We start from the raw sequence: 20,577 nt of genomic DNA on the forward strand, positions 1-20,577 counted from the left end.
AAAATTTGCCTTTTAGTTAAATTGGGTTTATGGCCCATTTTTGTCAATATGCTATTTTTAATGTTCGTTTTATTTCCTTAAACAAAGTGTTCATAAAAAAAAAATACTGGATCATATACTTAGCATTCAGAATGTATAATTTTAGCAATCAATTTAAATTTTACTGTGAAAAAATTAACTGCAATATTTTATATACAATATAATATTTTGTAATTAATATATCTAAACATTTAATACATTTAAGTAATATAATATTTTATAATTATAAAACCTATATAATAGAATTGTCATTATTATTATGAAGCATGACAAGCATAAAGTTAAAACTACAAATACTTCAAAATGGTATGAAACAATAACAAAAAAGTCTACCAGCACCTGTAACCCTCTTTTTATATGGTTCTGATTAAATGCTTAGATATATTTTTATCAAAGCCTTTTAAAGTATTATTTTACTTCCATTTGTCTTTTCTAGGATACATTAATGTTGCCTGTACCTGTATATGCTGGCAATATATACTATGTATGTAGCAGACAGAAGAATAACGGAAGGCAATGGAAAACAGGAAAGAGGACGAAAGACAAACAGCCATGACACTGGGAGAGACAGGAAAAAAAACACATGTGAGGGGGAAACAGCAATGTCTACAATTTCCTCATTGATTGAATGAAAAGTAGCCAGTGGCCTAGTAAAAGGCTCAGCTCTCTAAAGAACCTGAGGTGAAGGCTCCCAATCTTGAAACTGTCTGTGGGAGACACTAGCTGAGTGGATGCCCTTATCCAAAGACAGGAAGTTCTGCGGCAGTTAGCTGCCTATGGCTGTGAGAACAGCCTGCCATTCAGGCTGGAGATGCCTTCAGCCAGCTGGAAAAGCCTCTCATCTCAGCTGTATCACCCTCCGACAATTCAAGTGGTCTCTCTTCTTCTGTCCTCTCCTAAGCTTCAGAAGATAAACTCTACACTGGGAGAGAAAATCTGATTAATATCTTATTAATTGCCAAATCTACTACATCTCTCCCTGTACTTGTGCTGAGGGAACCAGTTCTCTGCCATGAATTGGTAAAGAATAGGTAGGTGGAGTTGAACAAAGGAGACCAAGATGAACAACCAGAGCAGGTGGCTCGTCTACAGCAGCTACAGTTGATGAAATAGAAGAGTCATTGGACATGTGCACTGAGAATTCTTGAGATAATAAGTAAGATTTTAAAAAGCGAAAGGAAAAATGCACCAGAGCAATTGGAAAAAAGGAGGACACTACTGAAAATTCAATACTCATTTTTAAAAGATCTTAAGATCACAGGAGAATGGAAGATCTCGACTTAAGATATGAAATATGAAGGAGGACAGAATCAGGATATTAAGTGTGCATGTTCTGTGAGTTCCAGCAGGAGTGAAAAAATTGAGGAGAAGCAATTTTCTTTTTTTTTTTTAAATTTTTTTTTTCAACGTTTATTTATTTTTGGGACAGAGAGAGACAGAGCATGAATGGGGGAGGGGCAGAGAGAGAGGGAGACACAGAATCGGAAACAGGCTCCAGGCTCCGAGCCATCAGCCCAGAGCCCGACGCGGGGCTCGAACTCACGGACCGCGAGATCGTGACCTGGCTGAGGTTGGACGCTTAACCGACTGCGCCACCCAGGCGCCCCTAGGAGAAGCAATTTTCAAAGAAACAACTGAAGAGAACTACCCTGAAGTAGAGAAAAAGTGAATTTACAGTTCTTGAAGCACATGAAAGCCAATCAAGATGTATGTAAAGAAGACATATTCCTGGATATATCTTGGAGTTATATAAGATGAAGAGACTATCTTATACCTTTCCAGATAGAGACAGGAAGTTAACATCAATGTCTCTCATTAATAATGAGTTACATACTCCAGGTTAATAAAGAGTTAGGGACATGAATATGCAACTGTCACAGAAAGAGGTGAAAATGGTCAATAAACATAAAAAATAATGCATATATAGTTTTTAAATAATGCATAAGAAATTATGCATTATAAAAACATAATATACAACATAAATATATAATTATATATTCTATAAAATATACAATATATGAAATAATATAAAGGTAAAAATAATGCATATATAGTTTTTTATAATGCATAAAATTAACATATATAGTTAAAGATGCAAATTAAAACAATAATGAGGTGTTTTATGATCAATTAGATTGGTAAAAATTTTCTTAAAGATGAATAATTGGTAGAATTAAGTAAAAACCAATGAGCATTCATTCTTTTAAGAGGATTCTAAATTTGCACAATATTTTGGAAAGTAATTTGCAGTATCTATTTAAAATTTTTTTTAATGTTTATTTATTTTTGAGAGAGATAGAGAGAGCACAAGCAGGGGAGGGGCAGAGAGAGAGGGATACCCAGAATCTGAAGCAGGTTCCAGGCTCTGAGCTATCAGCACAGAACCCAATGCAGGGCTCAAACTCATGAACCGTCAAATCATGACCTGATCCGAAGTCGGACACTTAACCGACTGAGCCACCCAAGCGCCCTTGCAGTATCTATTTTAAAATAGTATCACCCACACTTTGACTTAAGAATTACAATTCTAGGAATCTATCCTATGATAATAAAAGCATAATGTGGATCCAAATTATAGCACAGTTTATAAAAAAAAAAAAGGAAGCAATCTAAATGTTTACTGTTAAGTGAAATGTTAAATAAAATATAACCATATAACTTAAGGCAGACATGAAAAAGAGGGATATTTATATGTGCTAATCTGGAACATAATATTGTAGCATGGCTATCATGCCCCAACACCTATTATTTCATTTTTCTACTGTGGAAAAGCCCATTTTTTAAAATTAACTTATTTTTTATTGAAAGCTAATTCACATACCATAAAATTTATCCCTCTAAAGGGTTTTAATTCTGTGATTTTAGTGGTGTGCAGCATTCAACACTATCTGGTAATGCTTTAAAATGTATCCAGGATTTGTTTTGATCAGGTATGGTAAGACAGACTGACAATGATAGTCATACAGGAATGAGTTTTTATATTCAAACATCCCTACTAGAAACAGGAAACATCACATACCACACAGGGCCACATGAGAAGCACCATGGTTGGTCAGGAGGTAACAAGAGTGAGGGGAAAATGTGGATGAGAGCCTTACCTGGGATTTTAGCAGGAAGGAATGAGCAAGGCAATGTAAGCTGATCAAGCGAGTTTACAGTTGACTAGTTGAAATAATTTCTGGGGCTTCAGGGTATAGGGGCTGAGCCTAGTTGTCTGATACTTGGCTCTAGGATAGTTAGGACCAGGGAATAATAGTTTGGGATGGGAGAGTTCAATAAAGAAGGTGGCGGGTGTGGGGTGGGGGTGTGTGTGTATAGGTTTTGGATTGATTTGTTTGCATATGAAAGGGCCACTTGTGAATGAGTCCACTACCCTCTCTAGGAATTGATTGCCCTGGAGGGGCAGTTTCTTTAGGATCAGCAAGTCCCAGATGGCAAAACATCAGAAAATACAGAAAATAAGGCATTATTAATACAGATAACAATATCACTAAGTTAGGGACTGCATTTCCCAGCCTCCCTTGCAGCTGTTCTCAACACAACTTTTGCAGAATGTTCTTAATGTGACTAGCAAGCAGCATCCTCCTTCCTGCTGGCTAGAGATGGCCAGGACAGGTAGAACTAGGGCAGAACCATAACAGTGAGATTGAAGTCCTATGCAGTGGGGAGTGGAAAATGAGATAGAAAGAAACTGATCTCAAATGATCACGGACCCTCTAAAAAGCTCTGTACTGTCTATCTAGACTCATGTGAGGAAGAAATTTATATATTACTTAAACTACCATGATTATAGCTGTTAAGTTACTCATAGCCAAACCAAATGTTCAATAATAGAATGGCTAATTTAAAAAAAATATTGAAACTAATTTGTATAGCATGATTCCAGTGAATAAAACTGTATATAGAAAGGTACAGACACAGATGCTTCTATATGCATGTATAGAAAATTTAGGAAGATGATCTCTGGATTATTAACAGGGATTAACTCTAGGAGATGGAACTGGATGGCAGAAGAAAAATCACATTATGTTCAACAAAGTTTTTTTTAAACGGCAAGTTATGATTTGTTTTTACTCTTTATATTTTTGATTTTGTTTAAGTACAAATTTAAATAGCAAAAAGGTCCACTTATTTTCTTAGCTCCTTTTACAAGCAGCTATTAAAAAAATAAAAATTATAGTTAATAAACAGCATAATCATAGGTATACTAGTTTGTTGCTGTTAGCAATGTATTTGGTTTCCTAAAATATTTTTCTTCTCAGTCTGTTGTGAATCACCCTGCAAATCTGATAGTGTCTTCTATTGTTATATATAGATTATACACACAAGCATAGAGTTATGCTTATAACTATCAAGACCAAACAAATTAATTTTCTAGAGATTTTTTTAAAAATCCATGAAGTGAACACTAATTACTTCTTTGTTGTCTTTCCTTTTGGGAAATGTCCCTTGTTTGTTCCAAGCTATTCTTGTAAGTTTTTCTCCTTCCAGAGGGGGAGGTATGTGACACAGTCTGGCCAGAGCGTCCCATCCACCTGGACACAATTATACCAAAGATGGGCATGTGGCCCAGCTAGGGACAATTTAGTCAATAGATCTGCAGGGAGTCATCTTTCCAACAAGGAGAAAGAATCTGCCTAAAAAGGAAGCCAAAGGGAGCATGCAGAGAAAAGTAGAGGCTATCTATCTAATCTATCATCTATCTATCTATCTATCTATCTATCTATCTATCTATCTATCCATCTATCTAACCATCCATCCATCCATCCATCCATCCATCAGTGATTTCACTGTTTTTTTGAACCCCTGCATATAGCTGTTCTTGGATTACTACACTTCTCAGGTATGTGGCTCAGTAAATTATTTTTGTTTTTTCTTAAATTAGGATGAGTTGGTTTTATGTTGCTGATTAATTTACTATTTTATTTGGGGAGATGTTTCCCTCCATTGTTTCAAGGGTTTGGTTATAGAAAAAAGTATGTATACATATAACATTCTATTTATAAACTGGCCAACTCTCTTGCAAATTGAGTCTATTAGAAATGAAACCTAACTCGTAGGTAGAGGCATATGGAATTTCCTACATTCAATAATTTTTCATCTATAAAAGTGGCAATTTCATCAGGCTGTTCAATTTAATATAAAGATATTTTTCATCATAGCTTAGAAACAAAATACCAACACAATATTTGTTTATTTTAGGAAGTACAGACAATATGAAAAATAACAAATGAAAACAAAACAAAATTATTCTAAAGCTGTAATCCAAAAATAAACACTAACTTGGTTTAGAAAATAATTTTATTGGAACAAAAAACTATTAAGTTAATAATAAGTTTGTTATTTTGGGAATCTATTTAGCTAAAAAAAACGCATGTTGCTTTCCAATAAATATGCTTCATAAGTTAATTTACTTTCTAAAAATTTTCTGCTTCAAGCTTTTCTTTGAGTTCATTTTTATTAACTAATTTGCTAACAGGCTAATCCATATAAACTGGAATGATTTCTCTATACAATTCTCAACATATGCAGTGTTTGATAACTTCATTATTTACTACATAATCCCAATTCCAGAGTCTTTATATTAATGATATGCCTGGTTTATAAATAATTATAAAAAGGTAAGAATCCTATTATATACAATTTGATATATTATAAAAATATTTCATAGTGCTTTAGTCTACATTTTAAGTTTTAGACTGAATAATCTATTTGGTCTAAACAATCTATATTTGGTAATGTGCGGAAATAATGGCATGAGTAAAACTGGGAATTCTAGAAATGCTAGTATGGTATTGTTTTAATGATATTGTTAAAATGGTTCATTTATTTATAAAGCAAATCTCCACTGTTTACTTCTGTATATTCTAGAACATTCGTTGGTGCAGAGTATTCTAAGCACATCAGAATGAAGACTACACCATTTATAAAATTATATGTACAAGAGAAGAAAATAAGGCAAGATATAGGATAAAGAGTGTCTGGGGAGAGGAGGTAGGGTATTCATATTTTCAGACACCAGTCTGGTAAGGATATTTGGTAAAATCATGGCAGTGAACAAGAACATGGGGAGCCCTGAAACAGCAGTGAGCTTGGTGTGTTCCAGGAACACAGATGGTCTGGAGCACAGGGTGGTAGGAGGGGACAGAAGTAGAAGACAACATCTGAGAAGAAAGCAGGGTCCAGATCATTAAAGGCATTGCAGACCCAAGTAAAGATTGGCAATTTTTTTTCCTAAGTGCAGTTTGCACATTTTTCTTTAAATCACTCTGAGTATGAAAGTGGGTTGTGGTAAGGGTAACAGTGAAAGCAAGAAGAGGAGTTACAAGGCAATTGCATTAGTTTCAGAAAGATATCTTTAATTTAAGGTATGAGAGAGTCACAAAGTAGACATTAACAGGCTCCACAATATGTTCATTTAACTATAACTGTCCTGACCATTGAGGACAATATTTTGTAGGACAAATTTCCATTTGGGCAAATAAAAAGGACATGAAACATTTAAAAATAATAATAAAGAAAAAGTTACAGCTTTTGAAAATCAGAATATAGGTTTCCCTCACTATGGGAAAGTACAGGTTTCCTGCGAAAATTTTGGAAAGCTGAAATGATATAAAGCAAAGAATATTCCCTGTTTTCTGGAAGTTTGCCTGAGACCACATTTTTAGGGAAGATCTACACTATTATGGTACTAGCATATGGTATTTATAACTAGATAGTAATTGTTTTCTGCATCAATAAGGCGGTAGTTTCTGAACAAAATGTAGAAACTACAAAACTAGTATTTACTGCAATACCCACCTTTAGTGTTACGCAGAGAAGTTAATGTTTGATATAGGTGTACTTTATCTTTCCATGATTAACATCAAGATTCTAAACGATAGTATGGCTTTTGTCATCATGTCTTTGAATAACACATTATTTCTTAAAAGAAGGTTTTTTTTCCCCTATTGTATAGGAGACATCTTTAACACAAGCAGAAATATACCCCTCAACCATGAAATTTACAACTGGATTCTTCATAAGCTTTTGAAGGGATTCAAATTTGATTTAGAGAGGGATTTGCTCCATTCATACTAGCTTTCCTACGATCTTTTTCTTATCGGCTTTCCTGGACAGTTCTCAATTTCTTAATTAGTAAGAAGTGTAGACATCTATACTTAGACTGAAGGGTGGGCCACTTTAACAACTGAGAATTTCCCTGTAGCTAAAACTTGGGGAAGATACCAAATGATTAGTAGCAATATTTTACCTATAGGAATGGTTTCATTTGTTTCACCTTATAAAACAATAGTAGTTTTAAGCTTTACATGTTGTACAATTAAAACTTTAATCATGTGGCAAATGTAGTCTTCCAAATGTTTTACTTGGAGGTAGTGTGAAATATTTTCTGAATCTATTATCAATCAATGCTATGACCCAGGACTATTGTTTGATTCAGTCAGAAAAAACTTGGAATACTGACAGTGACATAAGGGAAACTTTTTTTTTTAATATATAAAGTTATTTACCTAAAATGTAAGATAATGATATGAATTACAAATCCTTTTTTAGGGAAATAACTAGTTTCTGCATTTTTTGAAACAAACTAAGAAATCCCATTAGACTGACCCTTGATTCTTCCTTTCTTTGGAGTGGCCCCTTCCTTTGCTTGATTTTCTCCAGCAGCCTTATGCTTCCTATCCAGACCTGTTTTCCCCAGGGAATATCCTGGGATTTCTTGCAATGATATGTAATCTATATTAAAGAAATCATTAAATCACAGAAACTGTAGCTAATGGAAGGCATTTCTGTATACTTTCATTCCAGTGTAATGGAATACTTCAGTGATTAGGTACATGAAATAGTGATCAAGTCGCAGAGGTGCTATAGCTTTCTATATTTATGGATAGCTGTACCAAATACAATAGCATGTCTCATATAATATATAGCTATGCCAAAATGAAAACTGAACTTATTTCAAGGAAATCATGCCATTAATGTTTAGGGGAAAGGTCGATGCATTATTTTCAGGGCTAAGAAACCTGAAATAGTCATTGCATCTGAATGAAAAGGAGAAAAAAAACTCACTGATGTCTCTGGTTGGCATTTGTGATGAGTGGAAAATGAATAAATTCACTTGCAGTGATTGATGTAACCTAATAAAAATGTCGATAAATTCACATCACTGTGTTGCTATATCTCAATCACGAGCGGACTAAGTTGTGCCTACTTTCTTTTCTCAGGCATAGGAAACACACTACCATATTTCTTCATCCATTCTGAAGTTGGGATTGAATGATAAGTGATATGACTTAGACTACATAACGTAGAAGTACGTAAAGATGAATTAGTTGTGTTCCTACTTCCAAGTTGATTCTCATCTACAGTAGAAAGAGACACGTACCTAAATAATTATAATGCAATGTAGTAGGCAGCAAAAATTTCAGAGGACAAAAACAGCTAAAAATATGATTGTTGCTCAGAGGAATGAAAAACTACAAAAGTACAGAGAATCACAATTATGACAAAAGCTGCCAATTTCATATAAATGTGATTGATGTTAGACAGTGTTCAGATTTAGAACTGGCCTTGAAGTCTGAAAAATTAAGTTCCTTCTTTCCTTCTTTCTTATTTCTCTTCTTTTTATCCTACCCCTATCTTCTCCTTCCTTTCTCCCTTTCATACTATTTTCTTTCATCCATATGCACTTAGTGCTTACTCCATGCTCAGCACCATGCCAGGTGCCACAATAAATAAAATAAAAACTGTCTTCAACAGACCTTGACCTCCCCCCAAATGCCCATTCCAGTATAAAGGATTTCCCATTCTATTCAAAAGGAAATAAGTTTAAAATACATAGTAGGGGATATATATTAGAAATTTGGGAGGAGGGAGATGGAGGGGAGAATGAAGTAGAGTTGGGATAGAAAATTGAGATTAAGTGGAGAAAATGAGGTAGCCATACATAGCCATACACATTCTTTATTATCGAGAAACTAAGGGTCATCAGAAACCAAATAAACCTATTTCAGAGATTCTAGCTGCTCAGAGTACATGAGTACAGCTTTGGTATCTAAGCGAAACACTGAGGAACCAAGTAGAGAAAGACTATTTCCTTGCTCCACTTAGCACAGGACCCCGCAAAATTCTGGGGTTTTGAAAACCCAGATAAATGCATTAATGGCAAGATTGTTTTATTCTACTGATAGGCAGTGACTGGGCTGGGGAAACCTCCATAATAGCTGTTAGCAGGTAGTGGTGTACATAAGAGGGAGCCCCAACAGGTAACAACTAACAGATTGGTTGGACTGTTTCAGAACAAAACAGAAAAGGGTGCTAAGGCCCTAATCCTATGGTATAAGGGCTAAGAATACAACAGACTTCTGGGCCACACATATAAATGGTGGTTATAGTACATGTTAAGTGCAATGCAGATGACTAACCCATTGCAGAGATCTAGAAAGGAAGTTTCATATAAGCTGTGTCATCCCTTTATAAGTAGAGTTTCCTGGCTGAATTAAGGGTGATGGGGGCAGAGGAGAGGGAGAATTTCCCCAAAATATGTGAAATAAGAAACAGCATAGTGTGTTCAGGGGAATTACCAAGGATTCACTGTTAATAGAATATAAACTTAAAGGTATAAAAGGCAGAAGATAAAGCTAAAGGTATGTTGTGAGTGGGGCCAATCAAATAGAACCTTGAATTTCTAGCTTTGGCAGCATGAGGTTTGTCTGGTGGGTGAAGGAGGTAAAGGAAAGCTATCGAAGCAAAGAAGGAACCTTAAAACTGAGTAAAACAGTTTTATTTAAAAAACAACTAATTTGACAAATGGTGATAAAATGATAAATATGCAAAAAAAACCCAAAAACAAAAACAAAAAAACCTTGGCCCATACCTCACATTTCATACAAAACTAAACTCAAAATGGATCATAGACTTACATGCAAAGTGCAAAACTATAAAACTTCTAGAGGAAAGAAGAACAAATCTTTGTAACTTTGGGTTAGGTAAAGTTTTTAGATATCACACCAAGAAGTATAATCCATAAAAGAAAAAAAATATAAATTAGATATAACCAAATCTTATAAAACTTACTCTGTTAAAGACACACTTCATAGAAAAACAACACAAAAATAAATAAAAAACAAAAATGAAAACAAAGAGATAAAAAAAAGCTAAAAACCAGAAAAAATCTACAAATCACATTTCTGACAAAGAACTGTATCTAGAAAATATTTTTTCAAACTTTAAAAACTCAAAATTAAGAAAAAACTAACCCAGTGCAAGAAAATAGGTAAAAATCTGAAGACACATTTCACCAAGAAGATATATATGGATAGCAAATAAACATATGAAAAGATGACAAAATTAATAGTCATTAGGGAATGCAAATTAAAATGACAATAAGAGGGGCGCCTGGGTGGCGCAGTCAGTTAAGCGTCCGACTTCAGCCAGGTCACGATCTCGCGGTCCGTGAGTTCGAGCCCCGCGTCAGGCTCTGGGCTGATGGCTCAGAGCCTGGAGCCTGTTTCCGATTCTGTGTCTCCCTCTCTCTCTGCCCCTCCCCCGTTCATGCTCTGTCTCTCTCTGTCCCAAAAATAAATAAAAACGTTGAAAAATAAAATGACAATAAGATACTGACATAGGTTCACTAGAATGGCTAATTTTTTTAAAAAAGTTACAAAACCAAGTATTGTCGATAGCACAGAACCACTGAAACCCATCATTACCAGTGGAAATGTAAAATGGTACATCAGGTTTGGAAAACATTTTGGCAGTTTCTTACAAAATTAAACACATATTTATCTTTCAATCTAGTCATTCCATACCCAAACATTTACCCAAGTTAAATGTAAATATGTGTTCCCACAAACACCTGTGCATTAATGTTCACAGAATTTTACTAACAATCATCTAAACTGAAAGCAGACCAATTGTCCTTCAACCACTGAATGTATCACCAAACTATGGTACATCTGTACAAAGAAATATTACTCCATAATAACAACAACAAAGGTGAATGACTCTCAAGCGCATTCTGCTAAGAGAAAGCAGCCAGACTCAAAAGGCTTCATTTTCTATAATTCTATCTATAGAACATTCTGAAATACAACTGTTCCTTAAAGAAGTATTCTGATTAATAAACATAGAACAGCTAAAGAAACAGAATACTCACCATTAGAAAATAGCAGTAATAACTGCTGTAGGCAAGATCTACTATGGATAAAATTAGTAGGGAAAAGTTTGAAAAGAAACAGGATATTTGTATAATTTAAATTATCTCCCCCCAAACATATATTAATTACAAAAGGGGAAAAGTAACTTTATAGTGGGTAATCTAGAAGACAAAACCTTAACCAAGTGATTGATGTTAGCATCCCAGGAATAAGGCATATGGACATGATGTTCACAAAGGTATATAACTTCTGTGATACTCCAGCCAAAAATTCATAACCACAAATCAAATTATGGAAAAACAACAGACACACCTAGACTGAGGGACAGTCTACAAAATAACTGACTAGTACTCTTGAAAAGTGTCAAGGTCATGAGAGACAAGGAAACACTGCAGAATTGCCACAGATTAGAAGATCCTAAGGGGATGTGGGAACTCTCACAGGACCCTGGGACAGATGAGGACAGTAGTGAAAAGGCTGATAGAATTTGGACAAAATTCTGTAGTTTGGTAAATAGTTCTGTACTGATATTTATTTCTTGGCTTTGATAATAATCCTATGGTTAATGTAAAATGTTAACATCAGGGGAAACCGAGTGAAGTTTATGTGGGAACTATATTATTTTCACAAATTTTTCTTAAGTTTGAAATTATGTCAAAATGAAAATTGGAGAAAAGTCAGAGTAACATATTCCAACAACAACAAAATAAGCATTAAAATATGCATCATCATGAAATTAAATAAGGAGCTTGCTAAATTTTTATTCATTAAGTTTATGGATAGTTTTTTTTTTATTTTTATTTTGTGGGGGAGAGGGGCAGAGAGAGAGGGAGAGAGAGAATCCCAAATAGCCTCTGCACTGTCAGTGCTGAGCCCAACATGGGGCTTGAACCTATGAACTGTGTGAGATCACGACCTAAGCTGAACCAAGGATTGGACACTTAACAGACTAAGGTACCCAGGAGTTCCTGGATAGTTTTTTATTAGAAGCCACATATGCAAGGAGCCCATAATTATTTGCAGTGATTAAGACTTCTACTGTTCTTTATCCAGTCCTACATAAGACCATCAGGAACCTGGTGAAATTTCCTCAGTAATGACTGATTGCCTGAACTTCCAGTCTGGTAGAATGGTTCTCATGCTCCTGATGTCATGATGCAAATTTATGTCTATTATATAGAGTTATCTATAGCTCTTCTCAAATTCGGCACCATCAAACTTTTCACCAGAAGAAAAAAAAAACTTCATCATGAATGATTTAGAAGGAATTTTTATTTTTGAAAATGAGTAAGATTTCACCCTCTAGATAATTCTATTCATTTTGATTTTGAGATATTAAAGGGCAGCATTAGGTATACATAAGATTGTATTTATATTCCTTTTTCTCTCCTAGTTCTATACTTTACAGTGCTATCTTCATATTGAGCAACTTGTTACTAGAATTTTTAACCTGTTATATCTTATTACAGTCTACCTGATAATTAGCAGGCTGGTTAGGGAGAGGGGAGAACCACAGGAAGGACATATTAAGTTAGAGGCAGATCTAGAAAGGTGATTAAACTGAATGACCTTGAGAAAACCCAGATACTTAAACACGGAAGGAACAAGAATAAATTCCTCCTGAACACTGAAGAAGTACCTTCTCTCTTGTAAATAGGGAAGCACACTCTGGCAGAGTATAAGCTGCTGCTCCCAATTAGCCCCAGTGCTGCTTGAATGGAGTGAGGTACGCAAGGCTACCAGAGTATGTCATCTTGTTACTATTTCTTATAGTCACAGTTAGTTCATTTTATTTTTATTTTATTTTTAATTTTTTAAATGTTTATTTATTTTTTGAGACAGAGAGAGACAGAGCATGAGCAGGGGAGGGATAGAGAGAGAGGGAGACACAGAATCTGAAGCAGGCTCCAGACTCTGAGCTGTCAGCACAGAGCCGATGCGATGCGGGGCTTGAATTCATGAGCCATGAGATTATGACCTGAGCCAAAGTCAGATGCTCAACCGACTGAGCCACCCAGGCACCCCTAGTTCATTTTCTATTTATCAATATGTATAGATTATAATTCCAAGTGGCAAATGCTTTGCAGCAAATATCCCAAGAATCCACTGAGACTCCAAAAATTGCACAATTATAATTCATCACTCTTTTCAGTAGCAGCAAATAGTAGATATTAGGAGAAGAGAGAAAAGATTAAGACAAATTAGGATTTCTTCTCTTCTTGCTGCCTCTCATCGTTCCTTTTGTTAACCACATTTGTTAACCACATTTGTTAACCACATTTGTTAACCACAATCTTTGGGGTAGCAGTTCTGTCATGATCTCCAAGTTCTCTTGTGTCCTCAGTGATACTCACAACCTTTCTAACTTTTCCTGGTCTGTTTTCTTTCTCACTCTTCTCAGGGCTATTTCAAACATTCAGGAATACCCCAAGCCCTTTACCTATCACTTGAGCAAATGACCTTGCCCCTTACATGACTGAAAAAAAAAAAAAGGAGGCTGGTAACTCCAGAGGTGTCTGGGCCTTCTAGGTACCAATATCCTTTTCATACCGTAGTTATCTATGTACCCATTAGGGTCAGCTTGGTACATTTGCATTCAGCTCCTCAGGGATTTCAAAGAGGAAGAGATAAATGGAATAAATGAGGGTAAGTTTTAAGATGCTTTTGTCATTCAGCAGGAATGTAATCTACAATTCAAGAGACTAGAGAAGAATGAAACCAGAGGACATAGACGTATGGACCTGACCCAGGAGGACAGGTATTCTGGCTTTCTTTTTCACTGCCAAATGCCTAATGCTTATTAAAGTGCCTGGCACACAGTAGTTAGGTACATAATAAATATTACTTGAATGAATGAATAACATAGCATGGTAAGCATCTGGAATGTAAGTAAGAAATCAACACAATCTAATTTGCATTTTAACCTATCAGTCTGACTGCAGTGTGCACATACCTTATAGTCCACTGCAATCTGACCATCTTCATATAAGCTGTAATGGGCTGTGCGCTCCTGATTGCCTCACCCAACAGATGATTCTCAATCCTTGTCTTACTTGGCTTCCCAGCTCCCTTTACTCTATTGGCCTCTCCCTCATTCTTAGGAACCTTTCTTCTAGGTTGTTTCTTCTGTATCTTTTGTAAGCTTTTCATCTTCAGTTTGCCTGTTAAGGATAGTTCTCCTCAACCTTCTGGGTAAGCTTGTCCTCCCAATAGCTTCAACTACCAATCACCATCCATCTTTTTGTTTGTTTGCTTGTTTATTTTTGAGACCGAGAGAGACAGAGCATGAACGGGGGAGGGTCAGAGAGAGAGAGAGAGATGCAGAATCTCAAGCAGGCTCCAGGCTCTGAGCTGTCAGCACAGAGCCCGATGTGGGGCTCAAACTCACGGACCATGAGATCATGACCTGAGCTGAAGTCGGATGCTTAACCGACTGAGCCACCCAGGTGCCCCTCACCATCCATCTGATGAGTACTCTTAAATTTTCACCTGCAGCCTAGACGTCCACCCAGGTTCCAGAGGATTCCTGGATTTCTTTAAGTGTCCCAGGCACCTCAGATACAACATCAAGTTAGAATTCATCATTTTCTCTCCAAATCTGCATTTCTTCAGAATTTCTTCTCTTGTGTTAAACCAGAAACTTGTAAGACATCTGAAATCAGTCACTGAAGTCTCCCAATTTAACTCTGGAAATATCTCTTGACTCTATTCCCTTCTTCTTATCTTTACTTATCTAATTTAGTTTCCCATTATGTTTTACTTGGATTACTACACTAGTCCCCTCACTGTTTTGCCTGCCTATGGTTCTTTTCCTTTGAATATGTAATCTGTATTACATATTACTTTGCCCCTGATGTTTTGGATGCCCTAATCTGTATTACTGCTATTACTTTGCCTTTGATGTTTTGGATGACCGAAACATGCCAACTTCTTTCTTAGTCACAAGAGTTTCTGTTTTCTCTGCCTGAATATTCTCCTACCAAATCTTGTCAGGGCTTGATCTTTCACTTCATTCAGGTTTTTTTCTCTTTACCTAAAATTATATTCATGCATTTAATTACTTTTGGTTTCCTCCAGTAGATAGAAGCTCTTTTTCAATACCATATTACCACTGACTAGACGAGTGGGCACCCAGTAAGTAAATATTCACTGAATAAATGGATGAATAAATTAACAATAACTGTATCCAGAACAACACATGCACACATCACACTGGGAAATAGTGGCCTGCTTGTCTGTTGCTCCCAGTGGACAGACACCAACAAGTGGGTTTCTCACAAACACTGAGTGCTTCCTTTCTATAGCTCTGGGTTTTAATCAGAAATAACTTCTAACACCTGGTGGTGCTCAATAACTGTCTCGGAAAACAAAGCAAAACAAACCTCTCAAACTATCTTAGCTAGCAGAATGGGTGAACTCCAGAGGCCGGTGGGTTGGGGGGGGAAACTATCTAATTTATTTTATTAGAATCAGTTTTGCCGAATATTTACCCCTACAATGTATATTCCTTATATCCAAACCTTGATTTTGCCTTATAGGAAAATTTTACCTATACATTCTCTCACAGATTGTTAAAATAAAACTTTATTAAAGGGACTTTTTGTTTCTTCTGGAACCTCTCTATCTTCTCTTTGGATTACTGATACAAACCTGAAGTTATTTAAAAAATTACAAGTGGGGTGATAAGTTACCAATGGCACAAATTTTCCTCACCAACATCTGTGACCCTCTTCCTTTGGCAAAGGAATGGAACAGAAAATATTAGGGCTAAATGTGACTTTTACTGTTTTCTAGTCCAATCTGCACTTTTCAATCTTTTGTGTAGATTAAAAAAAAAAAAACTGACGCCTAAAGACGTGGAAGACTTGGTCAAGACCCTGTAACTGGTAGCTGGACGCACACCAGGTGGAGAGGCAGAGATCACATTGGTGGCAACAGTAATAGTCAGAAATCTTGGGCAATGTATTACTTGACAAGGAGAATGCAATTCTGGAACCAGAGGGGCAGTTCTCTTGCAGTTACTGTACAATGTATTTGACTGACTTGAATCTACTCTCTTAGAGTCTGTGTAGACCCACTGAAACTGTCTGAAAGGAACCCACAGTACTCTGCCATATTTAAAGAGGTTTGGGCATGCTGGCACTTTCTTGTTATAGCTCCTGTTCTGTCCCCACAGAATGTCTTTAGGAAAGTCCTACAATGAAATGAAGTTATGTTTGGGAATTCATTTGCTATCCTCATTGGTTTCTATTACTCCTTACTAGATCTATGATTTACCTGAGATATAGTTGGTATATCTAAATTTAATTATCAGCCTCTAAGCTGGGAGATAGGCACTTCATCAGTTCTCTCTTGTTCCTTCCATCATCATGATTCAAACTGCTGGGCCAGGCTTCAGGAGTGTGGTTACCGCACTGTATGTCTTCATCATTTAACCACTATTTTTATCTTTTTATAGGAGGGTAGTACTTTCTCTTTTGGTTAAGAAACTAATGACACTGGTGTATACCTTACCAGTTACAAATTGCTACTATGCATGCTACTAATGGCTACAAGTCTGTTCTCTAACTAATGGCTTCTATTTGCTTGTTGGACAAAAAGTATGTGCTAAGCATATGGTTTAGCTCGGTTAATCTCTGTTTATATCAGTTTTATCTTAACAGGTTAATGAAATTGTGATGCGTATCAAATAAATAGGTTCAACTTTTATCACACACACTTTTTATATAATGCAGCTTTTAATCATTTAACTTTCAAGTTTAAAATAAAAGTAGTTATATGCTTTGAATATGAAAGAGCAAAGTGTTCCCAAGAACTTTGTAATATGTATCTCTTGGAGATAAAACGTATACATAAGATAAAAAGTATCCCTATTAAGAATTTATAAAAGGATCTGATGAAGATTTTGATCTATAATTTTGCATTACTTTCAACTGAGAGTCTGTGAGTTTATTTCTCAGAACCCCAGGATACTCTACTAACATGACTGCATAAACTTATGCTTCATCTTTATCTTTGTCAGTATTATCTTTTATGCAATATGGTAGTCCTTAGGGAGCATTAATTGCTAGCTATCTTTTAGCTACTTAAGGGCAATCTTGGAACAATTACCATGTGTTTATGGGAATGAGGCATTCATTTATTTATTGCCTTTCTCCTAAAAATCTCATAGCACTTGAGTCAAGAAGATAAGAGTATAAATATGCCCACTTATCTTTGTGGGAATTACCCCTTTCTCTATCTCTACATCCACCTCAGCAACAGCCCAGCACCCTTATATGGGCTCACTTTTACAAGTTCAAACTGTAATGATGATTGCCATTCAAAAGCATATTGCATCTGTCCTTTCTCAACTATCTTTTCCTCCCTTTCCTTCCCCCCACTTCTTTCTTTTTTCTTGAGGTGGAACAAGGACCCTGACTTAGGAAGCATACAAATCTGGCTTTGTAGAGGTCACTGGTCCCATTTTTAGACAAGATTATTCGACATATGGAACAATCACTGCATTGGGGAGTATTTCAAATGGGCAGCCACGTGCCACAGACTATCTCACTAAACCTATTCAGTTGATTTAGGATAAATAAATCTTACTACTTCATAGAGCTATATAAATCTTTTTCCTTTTCATTACTTTTATCCATATCTATATCTATATCTATATCTATATCTATATCTAGCATATAAAATATATGGCAATATGTGACATAACAAAGTCATACAATGTGATTTACCAGAGGGAGAAAACAAAGATCTGATACTTTTCAACCTCTGAATTTATTGTTTGACACATTTCCAGATATTACAAGCAAAAATACACATAAGAAGACCTCAACATTATATTTAAATTATTATTTTAAATGCTTTGCAAAGATTCATGACCCAACTTCAAAAGTATATTTTTTCTTCCAGAGAGATATAAGAAGAAGGAGGACTTGAAAAGTTCATGCCAAATTAATGCCAAGGAAGTCAGACAATATAAACAATAATTAACATATTGTTTCTACTCTCTCTTTCTATCTCTTTTAGATTATAGTCTTTACTAGCTATTATGGCATAGCTGGTTCTTTACAAATTTTACATTTTAGAAGTAATTTATTTTACTAACCTAAATATTTTCTCTATTTTAAAAAGTGGTATTATATTATTTTATTCATATTGTCATTTATTTAATGTCACTTAATTCAGATAAGATTAAGATAATTAAAGTATAAAACTGATTCATTCACTATGATATAGAAAAAGGAAAAAAAAAATCAACCCAACACACACACACACACACACACACACACACACACACCCCATGGGTTTTAGAGGTCTTTTGACTCAGCCTGAATACCAGCCATGCTACTTGCCATACTACTGGATTAGAGGTTTTTCTGCAGGTTAATTAACCTGTCTGAGCTTCAGTGGACAATGATACTCATAGTAGCTGCATGAAAATGAAATGGTCAACTGTATGTGTAAAATGTCTGGCACATAGCACCAATAACGGCGATCGTTTAATGTGGCTTATTATGACACATACTATGCTAAATGCTTTATATATTAACAAATTTAATCCTTACAGTATTACTATAGAGTAGGAGTTATTTTGGTCTTATTTTTACAGATGTGGAAGTAAAGGAGAGAGATGGTAAATAATTTACCTAAAGCTGTATAACTCTTAAGTGGTGGGAGTTTTCAAAACTTAGTGGCTTAAACATTTATCTTCTCTCATGATTTTATGGGTTGACTGGATTGAAGTAGGTGGTTCCTTTGCTCTAGAAGATGTCAACTGCAGCTGTAGCCATCTGGCTTTGGTGGTGGTGGTAGTGGGGAGAGGTGGCAATGTCTGAGATGGTTTATCACAAGCCTGGCATTCAGTGCGGACTGTCTGCGGGCAGCTCAGATAGACCTGTCGACTGGACATTCTACTTTTCCTCCTCTTTGCAATACTGCTCGAAGCTTCACCATAGGGACTGGTTTTGCTCAGTGTTGGAGGCTGGGTTACAGGAAGCAGTGTTGTAAGAGGACAAGCTCCAAAGTGCAAACGTGTAAGATGCTTCCACACAGACACATGGACAAGTCCAGAACCAATGGAGAGAGCAACACAAGGACATAAATACCGGAAGGCCCCATTAAGGTCACTAAAGTAACAGACCAGTGCAACAGCTGTCTTCAAAAGTACACTTTTGGGTCTTCCAGACTGTCAAGGCTAACTGTTATCTTCTGTTCCCTTTGGACAGCATGTTGGTCAATGCCTTATGAGAGGGACTTAGGAGTTTCATACACATACTCAGTTGTATGCTTTTAGTAAGCTTTTATACTTGCCTGTTTTCAAATATGATGTGAAATTTTAATTTTATATAAGTGGTTTAAGAGAAATATCATTTTTATGAAAAAATGCTTCTCAAAGATTTAAATTACTTTTTTTTAAATGCCATTTGCTATTGGGTTTTATAAGTTATAATTTTTAGTGAATAAGGAGAAATGAGTTAAGGTTTATGTCCTGTCATTATTCAAATAAAAGTGTTTATATAGCAATCTATTTTTTAGAGTATAAGATTAATTTTATATTAAGAAATATTAAGAAAGTTCAAAGGGATGGCTTTGAGCTCACTATTTCTGTAAAAACAGGATTTTTTCCCCTCGAATTTTAATTCTTTTTTCCATTTTATATAAATTAAAGTAATTTAGTTATAATGGCGTTTATGTAGATGGGTTCCATATAAAAATGTTTGTTTAGAAGTTCTACTTCAGATAAAGCGTCCATATTTGTATATGAAATTTATTTCCAAGCAGAAGTATTTTACCTTAATGACCTAAAATATTTTAACTGTTTCTTCTATTAATATTGAAATTTTAACAGCTTTAGAAGAAGTAAACAGCTTATAGAGGTTAGAAAAATATGTAGCCCTTTACTTTTGATTCATTACTTCAAGTTAAATTAGCAAATGATTTACAGGTAATAAATACCATTTCACAGCTGTTTGGTGACCAGTGCAAACTCTCATAATGTCATAGCCTAATATCAAGATTCTGAGGGGTTCAGAAGATGATATCTGAACTACATTATCTTCTTTTTTTAAATTTTTAATATTTTTATTTATTTTTGACAGAGAGAGAGAGAGAGAGAGAGAGAGAGAGAGAGAGAGAGAGAGAGCGCTAGCGCGCGGACAGTGAAAGGGCAGAGAGAGGGAGAAACAGAATCTGAAGCAGGCTCCACGCTCTTAGCCATCAGGAGGCCCAAACTCATGAACGGTGAGATCATGACCTGAGCTGAAGTCAGATACTTAACCGACTGAGCCACCCAGGCGCCCCCTGAACTAGATTATCCTCTTAATGGCTGTGGTATTGCTAGTGAGGTTTTCGTTTGTTTGTTAATTTTAAGGAACTAAGA

At 35.6% G+C, this 20,577-nt stretch overlaps 1 protein-coding gene across 2 annotated transcripts in view; it reads right to left on the reverse strand.

Annotated features, from left to right (window-relative positions):
• EPHA6 (EPH receptor A6) overlaps window positions 1-20,577 on the reverse strand; it is an 884,276-nt gene that overhangs the window by 181,063 nt on the left and 682,636 nt on the right. The gene's annotated exons all lie outside the window — the stretch shown is intronic.

Source organism: Lynx rufus, unplaced genomic scaffold (assembly GCF_022079265.1).
Source record: "Lynx rufus isolate CCGP_SWC_20201006 ecotype Redwood Valley unplaced genomic scaffold, mLynRuf1.p SCAF_5, whole genome shotgun sequence".
In the NCBI taxonomy this organism is placed as follows: Eukaryota; Metazoa; Chordata; class Mammalia; order Carnivora; family Felidae; genus Lynx; species Lynx rufus.